The 17,226-nt window shown below is 40.5% G+C and overlaps 1 protein-coding gene across 3 annotated transcripts in view; it reads left to right on the top strand.

Annotated features, from left to right (window-relative positions):
* The window catches only part of LOC135936038 (protein sidekick-like), a 175,606-nt gene that overhangs the window by 102,616 nt on the left and 55,764 nt on the right, over positions 1-17,226 (top strand). The gene's annotated exons all lie outside the window — the stretch shown is intronic.

Here is a 17,226-nt window from a genome sequence, read left to right on the forward strand (position 1 = left end):
CGTATAAATTCTGTAAATACCATCTTCACCATTCACCACCACCTTCAATTCAAACTGAAACTACTAAAACACAGTTTTGCATGATGTGTGTTTTGCCTTCTATTAAGGCTTAATTTATTCGCGCTCGTTACATGCATGAATTCCTACTCATTTTATCATTCAGAACTTTGAGATTATTTCATGCATCCAAGACGTGAGCACTGCTTGAAATGCCTCTGTGACTAGCAAGTTTCATAAACTTCATCTTGTGTCGCCAAGAGACTTGCGGTTCAAGAAATTCCATCGCTGGTAGAGTGGAATGGAGTGAGCTTGCGGTGTACGAGATATAAAGAAAGACACCCCGAGAGCATCTCTGCTCTCTCTCTCCTGTGGATTTTTAACCTTTTTCTCCATTTTCCATCACTTGCCGAGAACAACGGCCCGAGAGGAGACAACGTGTGTGCTTGAAAGAGAGTGACAATATCGGGCTGGAATCGCAAGCTTACGGTTCGCGCGCGCAGTATTAAAACACACTTAAAAGAGGCAAAAGCAGAAGGGTTGTTCGCGTCCTACTTTTTTAGTCGTCGCGTAAGGATGCGCGATGCGCGCGTCTGTTAATGGAACTTCAAACAAGCATTAGCGCTGGCAAGTTTTTATTTTTCACGCTCACCTCTCGCTTCTGCTGTGAGTGGAGCGCGACAAAGTGCAGCCAGAGAAAATTTCGCACAGAAATCTGCCTTGCACGAGAGCAATGAGTGCACACCATTATTCCTCCGACTCGCTCTTATCTGCTCTAAAGTGACACGGTCATTGCAGAGAGCTGTTGAGCGTTTCTTCTTTTTTAGCGTCCGACCAAATGACGTTTTATTTGTCAGGATGCACAAGAGAGATGCAAATATTTTTCTTCTACGCGCAACGAAGCTCTGCATGCAGCCAATGATAGGTTTGCTTGTGTCTCGAGGCAAGATGGTGGCTGCAAGGGTATTCAAGTTTTGAGTGGATCAGTACTGCATTAACGCATGAAAAATATTTATATATAATTTTTGCAGAACACGTTAGAAAAAAAAACAAAAAATATTTTAAATTCCCGCGGGACATAATTGGCTACTGCTTGGATTATTATAGGATCACACCCTTTTCTACGTTTCCGCGAAGTTAAATGACTACCTAAAATCCAGCAGACGTGTTTTCCAGAAGCCGTTATGGGCTTTAACTACAAAATATAGTGTTTTTACCGCTAAGATACCCTGTTACACCATTCCTGCGCAAATTTTAAATCAGTATCCCAGTCTTCTGCAGTTAAAAATTGGTCGAAACAAAGTGGAATTCATAACTCTCACGCTGCTAGTTGGTAACATATGCAGATGGTGTTCCTGCTCTTCTTTGTTTCTGCCAATTACGCGCAACTTTTGCCGCAAAAAGTCTTTGCAAGCAGCATTTCCGATTACATGCAGCGAGCAATATGAAGCGGGCCGCGGCTTTCAACGTACTGTTCGCTCTTTGCTCATGGTAATCCTGGCGAGATGCTTTGTTCGAAATTGCCCGCGAAGCAGAAGAGAAATAAATTAAGCTGTAATATCGCTCGGCGTGCACGGCAAAAGTGGCAATTTATTGTTATCACCCGCTCTGAATGCATGTTCTTGCACGGCTTCTCGTCTCGCTATATGTTGAATCGAAATATGCATTGTTAATCGGCAAGCCGCGAACTGGGTCACGCTTCATTAATTCCGAAACAGAAATATCCATCGATGCAGTTTTTTTATGGTCAGCCGTCCGCGCGGCATGATTAATTGCGCGTCGCCCGCGCGATGACGAATGGACTGAAAATTGGAAAAAAGAGAGAGAGAGAGAGAGCAGTGCAAATATGTGCATGGCCGTGCACACGGATAAATTATAAACAATCCAAAGCAAAGCGTGGGATGCGCAACCAACCAAAAAGTCTGACAGCGAGAAAGCACTCTAATGCATCACCCGCCCGCCGGCTGATATAGGTGAAACACAGGCTCTCTCTCGCGCGCGCACGCTACTTTTTGCACTCATTGTCCGCGACATGGATACTTTAAACGCCGGTTTAATCACTGCATGTTTTGTGTTGCATTGAATTTAATGGAAATGCTCTTCTGTTTCCAGCACAGACACGCCTGCACTCAAACAAAATGCACGTTTTACCACAATAAGCAAAAAGCGCAGTCTCCTTCACACAGCAGCCATAGCGTTGACGAGTTGTGTGTTTCATTTCATGGCTGCCATTTTTATTAAATGTAATTAGCCCACGCTTTGGTGCTCTTTATTCCGTTTCATCCTCGTGCGTGGTTCTGGGAAAACGGATTTAAAATTTATATTGAACGCTTCTCATAACGGTTAAATTTAATATTGTGAAATGTATTAATAAAAAAGGCACAAACAATCATGTTTGAAAACGTTGAACATGATTTTCGCATAAAGTGAGGGAGTAACGTGTTTGAGACACTTTTTAAATGAGTTGGGATACAGGGATAGTAATTTGGATTAAAATTAGCACAATGGTTAATTTTCCACTATTTAAACAGCATCCAAATATAAACCAGTAGTTAGAATTTGAAAGCTGATACTTATCTCATTTTTAGATTTTGGCAGACATCGTGATTATTTATTTTTACATTTATTTGTTTTAGGGGTAATAAAATCGAATTGATTTCAATTGAATATACATTTACTAGAATTTCCACTATCACATGCTAAAAAATTCCCCCGATTTCCTTGGGGAAGATTCCAGCAGCTCGATTTCCACTCCTATCGGGTGGGTTTCACCAAAACACTCGGGGAGGACGGTGCAAACAGCGAGCGTCGGGCCCAAAGGTTAATGAGGCACGCGGCTAATTGCGCGCCAATGGGCGCACGAATGCCGTTTAGGCGGCAGACTCCACCGTCCGGACCGGCCGTGGCCGTGTCTTTGTTCTGGCGTAATCGCGGCTCGGGCACGTCAGCGTCGTTAAAGACAGAAACTTCCGGCAGCGCGCGCACGCTTTGTTTCGCAAACGTGCCTTGATGACCGCACTCGAGCAGAAATGAGAGCGGCTCGTCGCCAGAGACGGCTGGTCAGCGAGACTATTCACATTTCTGTGGTCATGAACGAGGACAAAGTGGTGGTGGGCTTTGCAAAGATGCCACCGCCACTTCACTCAGCTCAGCAATTCCGTGCATCCATCGACCTCAAATGCATACTGCTGCAATGAAGACAGTGTCTTCTCTCGACTCGAAAATTTGAATATTACTTTTTTGGTATAAAATAACTTTAAGATTTGCAGGAATAAAACAATTAATTAGATTAATTTCATTGATTCGTTCATGGAAGAAAAAATCAGACATTGTCCTTCTTGAAAAAGTCATTGATTTGTTCAAACCTACTCTGGTTATGGCTGTTAACTGCAGCCATATTTCATGGAAAAATAAAGACGGATTTTTAGATCATAGTGTAAAATTTACAAAAATTTCAAAAATTAAGATCAAAAGAAGATAGTTTTATACCACCGGTAAATGTGCAGCAAGGGTTGACGATAAATTAGCTAAAAATCATTTTTATTTTCTTAGTTTAGCTAAAACATGATTTGAGCCAAGGCTATTAGGGGAGAGTTATTTATGTTGGTCAATTGTAAGAGTCAGGTTCAAGAAAAGGGATTTTGATATAGTACCAAAAATGACAAAATACTAAATAAACCAATAAATGGTAAATGGGTGGGTGATTGGAACCCCCAAACCGCTTCATTTCATCAGGATTTAAAAGAAAAATCCAACAGTTTTTGTATTTTTAATTAATAAAATGTGCATCACTGAAGAGAGGTTTCACATATCATGTTTTCCAGTTTCAGATAGGAATATCTCGAAAACAACGAAGGGCGCTTTTTTTCCCTATTATATGCCATACGAATCTCGAAAAAACATATTTTGGTTTTTAAAATTTTTGATGATTCCCGTGTTAGCAAAAAGGTATTTTGTGTTAACAATAAGTAGCATTGTATGATGTTAATACTTTTACTTGATCTCCAATACGAGCCAAGATATTCAGTCGAAGTTTTTTAAAAATCCATTTTTCCAGAAAAGTGGTGAAATTTTCGGCCTAAATTTTCAGCAGCGGACATCTTTATCATAACTGTAAATCCCCATTGGACCGTTTCTAGTAAAATTTGTAATAATTCACTTCCGTTTATTCGCGGAACATACCAATCGGCGAATAATTTGTCTCTATAAAATATTTTCTCTTCTTATCAAAATTCACAAAACGGGTATTTTTTTTAAATCCAATAATTTGGTCTTTTTGAAAGCTTCAATAAATCATAAATATCATTGCCACTGAAAATTATTCGTATAACTCTTCTTCTTGTCTAAACGTAGAATTCGTTTGTGTCAACCATAAATCACTATTCATCTTTCTCTTAGAGGATTAATTCCCCGACTGTTTGAGAATCGATTTTTGAAGTGCGGAGATTAGCGTTTTTTTATGACGGTTCTATCAAGTGTTTGGGTGCGGCTCAGCTTTGTTAGTAGGTTCGTTCGTTTGGTTGCTGGTTTAGTGGCGCGGCGTTGGTGGTGGCTCTCATTCTCATTTCGTTAAATCCAGGGCCCATTTTCAGTCGGTAAATCTGAAAGTAATCCCGGACAAAGCCGGGTTTCGAGTGGCCCTCTTGAGATTGTATTAATCTAGTGGAGCGCGCGCACCTCGGCAATTAAATTCTCGGCAGCGCAGGCAGAGATCGGCTCGGCATATTCCAAAAATTGGGCGCGCGCGGCAACGGCAGTGGCGGCGGTGGCGGCGCTAATTTCGAGCGCAAAGTAAATAGCGCGTCGCCTGCTGGCTGGCTTAATGAATACGCGCGCGCAGCGGCCTGCACAGCACACTCGACTTTTATGAAAAGGCATTGTAATTAAGGTGTCAAGTGGCGGGGAGCTGCGAATCGACACCGCAGCGGCCAGACAGAAAAGCGAAAATTCAATTCGAGCCGAGAGCGTGCAAATTGAAATTAAAAACGAACTTTAATTAGCCCTCCCTACGTTACAGAATGAAAATTCATTTGGTGTGAAAATATTCCGCTCAGTCAATCAGAAATAGAAAGATTAGAAGTTGTTAAGGTTGAATAGAAGTCATTTGCAAGAGCTAATTATTTAACTGACACATGCAGCTCCATATATGATATTGGAATTTGCACGTACGCTCTTGCATGATTCAAGTTTGCTTTTCTAAATAACTCAAAAAAATATTGATACTGTCTGATGGGCGCTACAAAAAAAATTCTGTCGCTACAGCTAGTCATAAAACTCTACACTATATTTTGGAACAGCTGAAATACGACGTCTAGAAGATTATTTCTAAATCGCTTTTCCTTTCTGTTACAGGTAAGCTGAGGGGGTCATTCATTCGTGTGCAAGAGTGTCTACGAAAGTAAGAAATTCCAGTGGAAGCAGCTCGTCAAATTTCACAGCGGCTCGTTCCGTGCGTTTTACGCGCGGCGAAAACAAACTTGCCGGCCGGCATGTGTGAGCAATCGGAGCCGCGCGTCTCGTTCCGTCGTGCAGGGGCCAAAGGTCGCAGTCATCTCGGCGAAACGTGACTCGGGCAAAACTGCGCCAATTGTTGCCGCACGCCGACAACTTCTTCTCGCCAACGCACGAAAATTTCGCGCACAAAGGCGGCGCACTCGGGGCTATTATTCAAAGCTTAGCATAATAATCATGCTAGAGTAGAGCAGGCAAATCTGGTCTCGGGTCCATTGTGGGGACAAAACGCTCGAGACGAGCTTTAAGGCCGCCACCCGTCAGCACCAAAGTTGTGATGGGCGTCGTTTGTGAGCAGCTTTTCGGCCGATATTGGTGGAGATTTTCGCAAATCCCTTCTTGGAATCGAAACACAGCGACGTGCAATTTGTCTCCCCGTGCCGAAGCTTACACGGCTTTTTACTCAGCCCGGCGCTCGCAGCAATTTGTTTCACTCTTCAATCAAAAATATTGTGTCACCAGCTCCCCGGAGGTTCGCTAAATTCGTTTGACATAATTGAATCGCACCAATCATTGTCGAATGGCCGATTTATGGCGCCTTCAGGGAGCTTTAACTCGCGCCCACGTGTTTAACAATGGACTCGTCTGCAATTTATTGCTCCCCAGTTTGAGCTAGACGCGTGGCCGCAACAGCAGCAAAAATTAGCGCCGACGGCGGCTAATTTTTTATCTCGGCTGCGGTTGAATGCGAGAGCAGAGCCGCCGCTCGAGGCGAAAATAGTGTAGTGATGGCCGCTCGTAAAAATAATATGTACACACACACACATGCCGCACAAAGGCCAGGTATACGAGGTGCAGGAGTAAAAAGGCCGGGCCGGGTCAATTTGATAATAGTGCAGCTGAGCTCTTTATAATATTGCGGTCGTAAAAAGCCAAGAGTTCTGCTGCTGCCGGGCAGTTCGCCTTATTTCCCCCCGCTTTTGTCCAGTCGGGCAAAAAGGGGAAAAACACGGCCGGCAGTTTATTCATGTATTTATGTGCCTCGGGAAAGGCTTTTGTAATCTTGATTGAGATTGAAAGGGTAAAAGCATCGCAAGAAATGACCGCACAATGAGAGCAAAACAAACTCACTCGACCGCAACTTTTTACTCACAATGTAACTCTTAGCGTCTTAGTTTTCTGTTTTACTTGGTGATGTATCCTGGAATTGATCTGTGGTCAAAAGTTTTCTCAACGATTTTAAAAGTCTAAAGTGCATATTTTATTTTTTTTTTAATTTCGCTGTACAAGAATTTTTGGCATGCTAGGAAAAAGTAAAATATATTATTCCTTAAGGTTATTCTGTAAATCCTCAATAGTTGTTTCTGAACATATTGACAGCACAATTTTTCACTAGTGCATTAAATGAATAAGGAAACGTCTTATTTCAATTTCAATTCTGTTCATTTCTCCATAATAGGTCAAACATTTAAAACATGATATCACAAAAGAATCACATTATTGGAGAAATTTAGGCATTTGTAGTATTAGCGATCGGCTAATATATATGCGCACATTTTCGCCTCGCGTTAGAAAATTTTCATTTATAGTGGGAAGTTATAGCGCAAAAATAGTGTTGATCATGTTGCAGTAAATACAGTTCTTCTCTTACGATAGTAAGGAAGGTTTTGTTGCTATTTTTGGACCTATTGAAAGACAGAAAGAACTGTGCTTGAAATGGATACAAATTGTTTTATAGAAAATTGCAAAAGATAAAATATAGAGTTAAACTGCATGGAAAACTATAGAGGTTACATAGATGTAAACCTTGTCGAATTTCCTAATTTTTACGTCAGTCAAAATTTCACAAAATCACCACAGACTAAAAAGTAGAATCCTAAACGCGTTTCCTTTTTAGTGCAGCTATCGCATCAGCGTCGACTCTCGCCGCCTCTGCGGACGCGGATCGATAATTTTTGCGGGCCCGGAGCAATTAATTTCGTATTAAGTACGAGGAGCAGTCCTCATTAAGTGAGCGAGTGCCAGCTCTGGCAAGTAATTTATGGGGGCAGATTGCTCTCGCATGTACGGAGCGATTTTGCGGCAGAAATCGTTTGTTGCGCAAGGGCCATTAGGGTAGCGCGCGGATCGTTGCAGGCTCGTCCCAAGAATTTTCTCGATATCTTCTGGCGACAGAACAAAGCCGGCCGGAGACCGAATCTCGCGTCGTGTTAAAACCTTTCGGCGGTGGCCCCATTAGCGGCACAGCACTCGCTCATTTTTAATCGCTCTATAAATTATTTTCACTAATTGAAGGAGGCGTGCACTGCAATTGCTTTCTTTTTACACAATTTATTTCGCCCCGGCGCCGAGCCGGGTAATTAGGCCGTCGTTATGTAAAGTGTCTAAACACGCGGGCTATTAAGGCGAAAGAGTTGCCAGCGTTGCGCCGCGCGGAACAAAACAAATTGCGCCCATTGTTTATATTCTTAACGAGAAAATAAAAGTCGGGCCCGCCCGCCCGCCGCACACACACACACACACACACACACACACTCGGCACAAGAGCAAGCTGCTTTCGCCCCGCCGCTGTACATGTATATGTACTCGGGGCAACATTCAGTGGGCTCGCTAACCAAAAGCAGTATGGCAGCAGCAGGAGCCGACTGGCGGTTTCGTGTAAGTGGCGGGTTTCAAGTTATTAAAACATAAACACGACCATCTGCGACCGATTACGTCTCACTCGACGCCAGACAGGACCAACAACAACAACTACAGTGCTCGACGGAACGACGCAGGCAAAATGCAAAATTAATTAAAACTACACACTCGGTCGTTTGAGTCAACTAGTCACGGATATAATTCCATTCGTTCTTACAGTTTCCAGGAATCACAGTGCTCGTCTGAGTTTTTCCCCAGCCTGAAGAGCTTCTCATCCATCATGCATGAGTGGCGTTGGGAATTTTAGACGGTGAACTTTTTATATCTACTCATCTAACTTACTTTTAGGCACTAAATTAGAACGAATCATGCGCAATTTATCGAATTTTGAGGCACGCTTAAAATCGCCTTAAACCTTCTTTGGAGCTCTAACCCGTTTTAAAGCGTCAAAAACACATTAATTCAATCCTTCTGAAAATGCAAAGAGGCAAAATACTATTGAAAATCACGAAAACCCCCATTTGATTTTGGCGTTTGACATTTCTAACCTTTTTAATCTTGTAATTTTTGTTGCTAAATATGCATTAAACTCATTTTTAGTGTTTATCGTTTTTATTAATACAATTTAAAATAAAATCGTAGCCCATTTAGATTTTAAAACAGTAAACATATGTTTTCTTATTTGTTTATATTTTCCCGGTTAAGTTTGATCATGGTCAAAAATGCCCACATCAACTTAATTTTTTTGAAGTCATTTGATCAAAAGCAATGGCACTGGATGCATTTAAATATACATTTTAGCATAAATTCAAAAGACCATTGACTATTCGTTGAAATCAGTAATATAAAGAGAACAAGTTCGTATTTCCTCGCTAGATTTGGATCAGAAAGCAAAATGACATAGATTTTAATTTCAAAGAATGGCATAAATGCACATGAAAAGAAAATTACTTAACAAACACTCGCAAATTTAATTGCCTTTAAAAAAAGACTTAAGATTCCAACCCTCTGCATAAGGCAGTGACAATTAGTATTTTTTGCACGCCATTGTAACAGTTTGACCTCCTACATTTTGAAATAATTTCCTATCATTAGGAATGCAAGAAACCCATTATATTATAATGGAACTCTTAGAATAATTGCTTGTCAAAATATCTTCCTAGAATTCATTACCATTAATTGAGACCAACTCATGTTTAATTAATTTTGTCTTGGTGTAGCTCCTGACCAAAAACCTTTGAAGGAATATAAGTTTGACAATATTTCTCGGAAATGGGTGAACTTCTGAGCCCAGCAAATAAGCAAACTTTCAAGGACCGGCGGGTAGCATTTAATTTGGCCAGAGGAAAGGAATGTATCCGCGAACGGCAAACAATAAACAGGATGGAAGATGATAACAATGCCTATTTTCGCTTCTCTGCGCGCCTCATTGTAATAAAGCCTGCTTCTTGTTCGCCAGAGCATGATAAATTAGGCCACAAAAGAAGCGCCGGGAAAGAGAAAGAGAGAACGCGGAAGTCTGGTACAAATGCTAAGCCCTCTCGCTATCATTTCCAATTGCAAGACGCGATTACGCCTCTTCTTGGGCCAATTAAGCCACGTTCGCTCGCTCTCTCGCAAGTTTCGTCATAAATTTGATCGGATTTCCTCCTCCTGCGCGCAGATAATATTGCCGGCCTCGCACACCTCTCTCCCAAGGAGCTCTCTAACACACACGAGCCAACAGAGGAACCTTTTTAACTGCTCGAGAGAAAGAGCGAGAGAGCGACTGTAAATTGCCCGGAAGAGATGTTATCTCCGCAGCCGCCGTCGGGCGTGTTTATTTGCTGTCTAGGTCGCAGTCAATGAACACGATGGCGAGTTTCAATCCCGCAGCCCATTCCATAGTTACACCGTTTGCTGCCTCTCTCTTGTTTACAACTAGAGCAAACATGTACGGCCTTCTGTTTAGGAGATAATTCTGTTCTGATTGTCCGAGAAACAGGTTCTTGTCCATCATTTGCCGCTGATAGGATTTCAGTTACAGTAAAATGACCAAGAGAAAATTTCTATTAGACGTACAAAAAATATTAATATATGTATGATGTTTAAGATAATAAAACAAAATTAATTGACTAATAACAATTTTTTTGTATGTTTAATTCAAAATGTATTTGAAACAATATAAAATTTATTTAAGTCAATTTTTGTTTTAATTTTACAAATATTTTCATATTTGGATAATGAATAAAATTAAATAAAAAGTCATAATTTCTCAGATTGTGAACAGACATTACACAAATTAAATTAATCATTACATCAATAAAAAATTTAAGTAAGTAATAAATAATAGAAATGGAACAATTTCCTTTGGAAAAAACTGAAAAAACGACCAAAACTTAAGGGAAATCGATCAGACTCTCGTGGGGGAGTGGCCATGTGACATTTTAATAATGACAAATCAATACGGTCAATTCAGTTAAGCGAATGCTCTACTTGGCCTGTCCTCTGCACTGGAGTGCTTTTCTACTATATTTTTAATTTCCTGCTTGGCGCGGCTTGAGTAAAAGACTCACTCACAATCGAACGGGCAGGCAACCGGGCGGACAATCGCGATGCACGTGTTGCATAAGAGCGAAAGCCGCAGGGGCTCGCACGCACCGCGAAGCATGTCAAAGTCGATCGACACACACACACACACACACACAGCTAGCTCGTTTCGCCCCCGCTGACTCGGCCTGTTTGCCTTAGAAAGCACTATTTACTTATTTATTTATTTCGCAACAGCGACTGTATTTTGATATATTGCCAGCCGCTTTGTTTGCGAAGTGTAAATCTTTTTCGCCGACGGACTGAACGAAAATAAGAACTTGTTACTCGCCGAGCACATTAGCAGATAAAAGTTTGCGGAAAAAATTTGGCAGCGTCCCCATAATTTTCTTCCTATGACAAATTGCGCTGTGTATGTTATTTTTTTTCTAATCCGACTTTTCCGCCTCGAAAACCTGTGCTGGGGAAAAAGTTTGGCAACTGCGGTTGTGACACGCCAAAAACGGGTCTTTTAATTTAAAACTGCTTTGTGGGCATAGGGAAAAGCACGCTTATCATCGCTAAACAAATGAATCAAAAATCCGGTTGGCTCTGTAATTTCTCAAAAGGGCTCTCGCCGCTAAGCTGGTCCAAATTGCGGCCCAGAAGAATGCGCGGCCCTTAATTTTAATTAAGCCGTTGTCTTTTAATGAATCTGCGCCGCGCAAGATGGCGGCCCGGGCTTTTTCACCGCACCAACACCGTTCATCATCGTCAGCAGCCGGATATTAATCCGCCGCGCCGATCCATCATCACCTAATTGTTGCTAGCCGGCAGATAAAGCTCTCCGGCTTGACCCCGGAAAATGAAGTTTTGACCCTCGTCTGAATAGAAATGAGACTCTCCTCAAAAAACCGTTCCAGCCATGGCAAAAACGGTATGGGGCAGCTCTGATGAAATTCTAACCCTAAGTATGGTATGCGTTTCAGTTGGTGGTGAACAAATACATTTTAATTTGAATATTTGAGCCCTTTGCAACGATTTAAGTAGGTCTAAAAGAGAGCAATTATTTATCTGACGGTTAGCGGTTTATTGAGCTCCAAAGGAATTTAATAATTTTGGAAAGTGCTTAAAAATTGATTTTCGATGCCTCTTTTATTGTGATTTTTATTTGATAAAAATATTTTAGTATTTGGAAGAATAAAAAATTTGTTAAATATTTCTTCGACTTTTAAAAAATTCTTTTGTAAAATACCTATTTTCTACGAACTACAATCCACCAAAATTTAACTAAAGCTGCGATCTAAAATTGATTTATTAAAAATTTGGATCCAATTTAAGCCTGCAAGCAATTTTGATCACGGTGATGTGCGATTTAAATAAATTATCCACCAACTTAAGAAACCTAATGTTGAGAGTTTCTTTGTAAGAGAAAAAAATGTTGGCTTCTCCTGGCTACAGAATGGCACTGATTGGCTTCATTCTCGACCCGTTTCCGCGTTAGAAAATCGCAATCAGATCTAATTTCCCGGCCCCAGGAATAAATTTTGCTCACCTAATTTAATTCAATCAGCTCGCCGAGGTGAATTCGTTCAGCCGGTGGCGAAAAATCGGAAGGGCGGGAATCTCGGTCTTTCTGGTCAGTCACGTTTTTCATCAGCCGGCAAATGTGTATTTTATTTCGGGTAGAGCTGAACGGCGGATTGATTCGGGGGCTGCGAGAAGGAGACAAATAAATAAAATAGTGCTTTATCGGTTTGGGCCGCGTACATAAAAGCGCAATTTATGGGCAACGCTTGAATAATGTTTGCTTTATTCGCCAAGTGTTGCTTACGACCATCGATGAATTAATTGCGCGCACCAAACTTTGCCAGTTTATCGTTCATGGCTACTTCTGCAGCAAAGTTTGACGCATTGCTTCCGATACCGGTCCTAAATCGCGGACAAAAGTAAACAAACAAAGATCACTAATGGAATATTCGATTAGGTTTCAGGGTTGTTTCCAGGGGCATAGTCGTAGGCTTAAGACGGTTTCTTGATTGATTTAGGCGCATCGTGTTATGCATAAATCACGTACTCTTCCTATGCGAGTTAAGAGATTTTATTAGATAGCAAAATTAATTCGTGATTTTGTTTTAAAAATGGATACAGCAGGCAGCTCAGCAACTTTTTATTTTAAATTGAGAAATGGTGATAATTTAGTTCTTTCAAAGTACAAAAACTTCACAAATAATTGAGTTATTTTTTACCCTTGAATTCAGAACAAGATAAGCTACGTGTAAATTTGCTTCTTGCCCTTGATTTTATTTTAAACATTCGTTTTTTTAAAAAATAAAAACTTTTTAATTTTAAAAAGTTTGTCAAAGTACCAAATTTTTTATCCCACCCTATAAAATTAAAATAGTCAAATAGAACCAAAAAATTGACATTTGTAAAATAATGTTATATGTATATTATTATTGGGAAAAATATCAAAGTATTTTTAACTGAAAAAAATCAACTTATTTATTTACTTTCTTAAATTTGAATTAATTATCTATTCCCAACAAAAAAAACATGTACTATTAGATTTAGGCACTACCTTGAAGGCCAAATTAAGAGTGGTCAAATGGCTACAAATTGTATGATTAATGGTCTCGTGACGATTGAAAGCTAAGAAAAATTCACAGCCCTAATTGTAAGATAACATGATTCGTTGGAAATCTTGAAGGTGATGAAATAGGTATGCCAGCTCACGCTCCATAGAGTCTCTCCGGCAAGTCATAAATTAAATATGATATTATGAGGACGGTGCTGGCGATGATGAAAGCTTGTTCAGCATGGTAATGTTCGTGGAGTGATTGAAGCGGAGCGGCGGAAAAAGTATAGTAGGGTGTGCTAGCTCTCTCTAACAATCACTCTCTCGTCGCAGCAGCAGCAGCAGCGCGGAGGTGTCGTCTGACTGACATACTTTGCTGCGCCGTAGTAATAATAATGGTTGCTGAGAGCGGCTGCTTTATTGGATATATGCAAATGCCAGAGGCGGCGGTGGCGAGCAATCGATGGGGCCACTAGGGAGGTGCGCCACGACTGGAATTAATACGCGAGACGTGAAATGAATTCGATTCGAGGATGAAACGCCGGCTTTGAATTTACAGTTAATTACCGCGGAGACAAAAACATTCTGAAAGACCTAAAAATTTTGAGAGACGCAGAGAGAACTCCTGCGGGAGGCTCTTAAATTAGATTGTCCTCTGGAAAACAGCGGAGAATTTCTTACCGCAGAGCTTTTTACGAACCTCGTTACCTTGAATTTTGTTAGACTCCTGGAACGAGCGGCTAAAAAACACGGCACTCGACTCGAATTGTCTCTCATAATCCAAGGGAAAAAATTGTCCTGAATCTAATTTAAAAGGAGCAAGAGTAATTTGCTACGCAGAAAATTTCTTTGTGGAAGACTTTGCTGATTAAAATTTTTTATATCTGATATTGTGTCCATGTCAAGAGCTTAATAAGTAGAGCTGTGAAATTTAGACGGTCAAATGAGTACGAATCATACAATGTTGAACCATAATTAAAACCGTCTTAAACCGCAAAGACCATCATCTATATAGCAACTAAAAGACTTCTAAAACAGTCTAAAACCGACTATATGGGCTAAAAATTCACGTTCAGTGTATTTTTTTCTTTGCGTTTGAAGATTAAAACTTTGGTCTCACATTAGTTGGATTATTTTTAGTTAACATGTATTTTTGATCAGTTTTTCAGTTCAAACTGTTTTTTAAGGGTGAAAGAAGGTTTTTTTTATATTTTTAGCCTTGTTCAAAAACATAACTGTCGTCAATTTGGTTAAAAAATATTTAGACCTTTTAAGAAAGTCTTCAAATTTCTCCCCTGCGTGGAAACAAATTGCTTTTTTAGGGATAATGAAAGAGGTAGTAAAAAAATTAAGGCTCAGGTAAGATTTTGAAAAGCCCCACGAGAAAGAAATGTGTAATGCTAATCAATGTTATGGAAAAATTTAACCGTCTTGAATTCCCAACGCTACCACTAATGTTTTCCACGACACGTTCTACTTGACGTTGTAAATGAAGTGCAACCTCCTGGAGAGCACTCTCAGGGAACATTCCAAGGATCAACGCCGCGGGCCAGAATCACAACGTACGTTGCAGATGGCCGCGAATAATTAAATTTAGCGAGCCATTGACCTCCATTGGCGATGCTGTTGAGCAGCACACGAGAGAGAAAGCGCAGGCAGCGAGGCGGGCGCAAGGACCGCCGGCTCTTATTGCTCTCTTGCAGAGTAATTACGTATCGCGCTCTGTGCAAACAGCGCTTGCTCGCTGCTTTCGTCGCTGGTGCGTGTTTATTCGCAATCAGCATTATTCCGGGCCGCCGAATGAAACAGCCATGTCGGATTCATTTGGAGCCGCGTCAAACCGTCACCAGAGTGGAATCCAATTCGCAATTGCCGATGCTTAGTTTCGCTTTCTGCATAAATTTTAATAGCAGCCGAGTGACGGAATCGATCACGGCAGCGCCGAACGTGAAAGGGAGAGAGTGCATGACTGACTGCGGCACATGCGTTAATTTGACAGTCTTTGTTCGACGCACACCGCGTTGGATTCTCTCCTCAAAGGTGCGAACAACCGCAAACATCGTTATTTCATGGCATGCAGTTGACCGAATCAATCCATCAAGTTTGCTACAGCCAATGCGAGCAGTACCGTGGGTTGGTAAAATGATTTCTTTAATAAAACGATAAACGATCAGAAGTTGACGATATTTTGCAATTCAATATTTTTCTAGCTCAAGTTTAATTTTATATCAGCACATAAAGGAAGGTATTCAGCCACTGCTATTAGATATATTTTTTCAACTAACTATTAATTCGGTTTTACTGTAAATCAATGGTAGTAATATTAATATACCATATGACTTCCAAAAACACAAAGGGATAATTTTATTGATGATCATTATGTTAGAAACCACAAATTTTAAGTAACACAATTTTATCTTACATTACTTTTAAATTATTGAAATTACCCAAAATATTTATCATAATTTTATTACATTAAGGAACTAAAAAAATTGTATAACAATAAATTTTACAAAATAGTAGCATAAATGGTTGGAAAAATTCAGTTTTTATTAAATTATTATTTTATTTTGTAGATGAAGTTAAATTTGCAAAACAAAGTTTTGCAATTTAACCTAATGATCTGTGAGAATTCTAAATGGTGGCACACAGTATGTGTGTGTGTGTCTGAAGGACCGGAGGCTGACTGCTTTTATTGTTGCAGCCGTTCACCAACTTAAAGGAAATTTGAAGTCAACAAATCGATGTGTTTAATCCGGAGTATAGCTTGAAATCTCGGACAAAAAATGTCAAATTTTACTATTTTCCGCGCTTAGCAACACGTACCACTTCTTCTAAAATTTTCTAACAAAACTCGCTTCAATTTAAATTAACTGTTAGTCACGCCATCTTCCAGAAGTGACTGCGATTGACGAGATTTCTTTTAAATAATAATTTGGAAACATTTTCAAAAATTCACTTTTTTATTTAATTATACTTTTTTCTTTAATTAAACCAAAGAAAAATAATAGCTACAGGCAATAAATAATTTTTGTCAGGGCATAAAAATGAAAATTGAGTCAAAAACAAAACGATTTTGACACTTAAGATTCGATATTATTTATAGAAAAAAATTAATCAATCAAATTCTCTTCCGCACGAATAATGCGCTTGAAAAATGTGCCGAGAGCAAATGAATTAAAGTGGCATTAGTATGTACAAGAGGAGCAGGAAAGCGGTGTGGTGTCAGAGTTTGCTCCCGGGATGATGGCATTTTAATTTATCTGCCAGCTCTGTCCTGGCTGCTGGTGTGTACGCCCGCGCGTGTTTTAATCAGGTTAATGCATAATTCGAGTCGGAGCCGAACGAATAAATCACAAGTGCAGCGGGCGAAGGACCGAACGGCAGCCAAGCGGCGATAAAGGCTTTTCCGCGCGCTCACGTGTCACCTGGCGCTGTTTGTTTTTGGCGCTTTCTGCCCCGAGTTTGCTGATTTATGGTCCGAAACTCGATTTGCGGTCGCAATTTCAGCTCGTATTTTACCGGGTGGACGTGCACACGCTCGCTCGGACTGTTGAATTCAAAACATCTCTCTCTCGAAGAGAATTTTGCTCTCGGAAGCCATCTTTATTATTTGCCTGTTGACAAAACGCGTGTCACTTTCTCTTTCGCTGCATTTTTAAGACTTCATATTCCCCTTTTGTTGATCGAAGCAAACAGCCGCTGCGCGAAACATCATTTTTCACTCTGTTATGAATATTTAAGCACTCGCTTCTGGGCCACGCTGCAATTCATATTAGAAGCATGAATACAAATTTCCTCTCGTGTGCTCGAGCAGGCCGAAAATATCAGCCAAGCCGCGTAATTTATTCAATACGCGCCTCTCTTTTCGCTGCCTGCTCGAAAAAATACACAACAAAGAAAGAAAAAAAAAGAAAGAATGCGATGCTGCTGGAACGAAGCCCAACAGCGAGCGACTCGTCAATTAACAAGAATCGCCCGAGACTTCATTATGCACAACACAAACATTCCATTTGGCTCGCAAATTAAGCGCCCCGCGACGCTGCATTTAA

Source organism: Cloeon dipterum, chromosome 2, assembly GCF_949628265.1.
Source record: "Cloeon dipterum chromosome 2, ieCloDipt1.1, whole genome shotgun sequence".
In the NCBI taxonomy this organism is placed as follows: domain Eukaryota; kingdom Metazoa; phylum Arthropoda; class Insecta; order Ephemeroptera; family Baetidae; genus Cloeon; species Cloeon dipterum.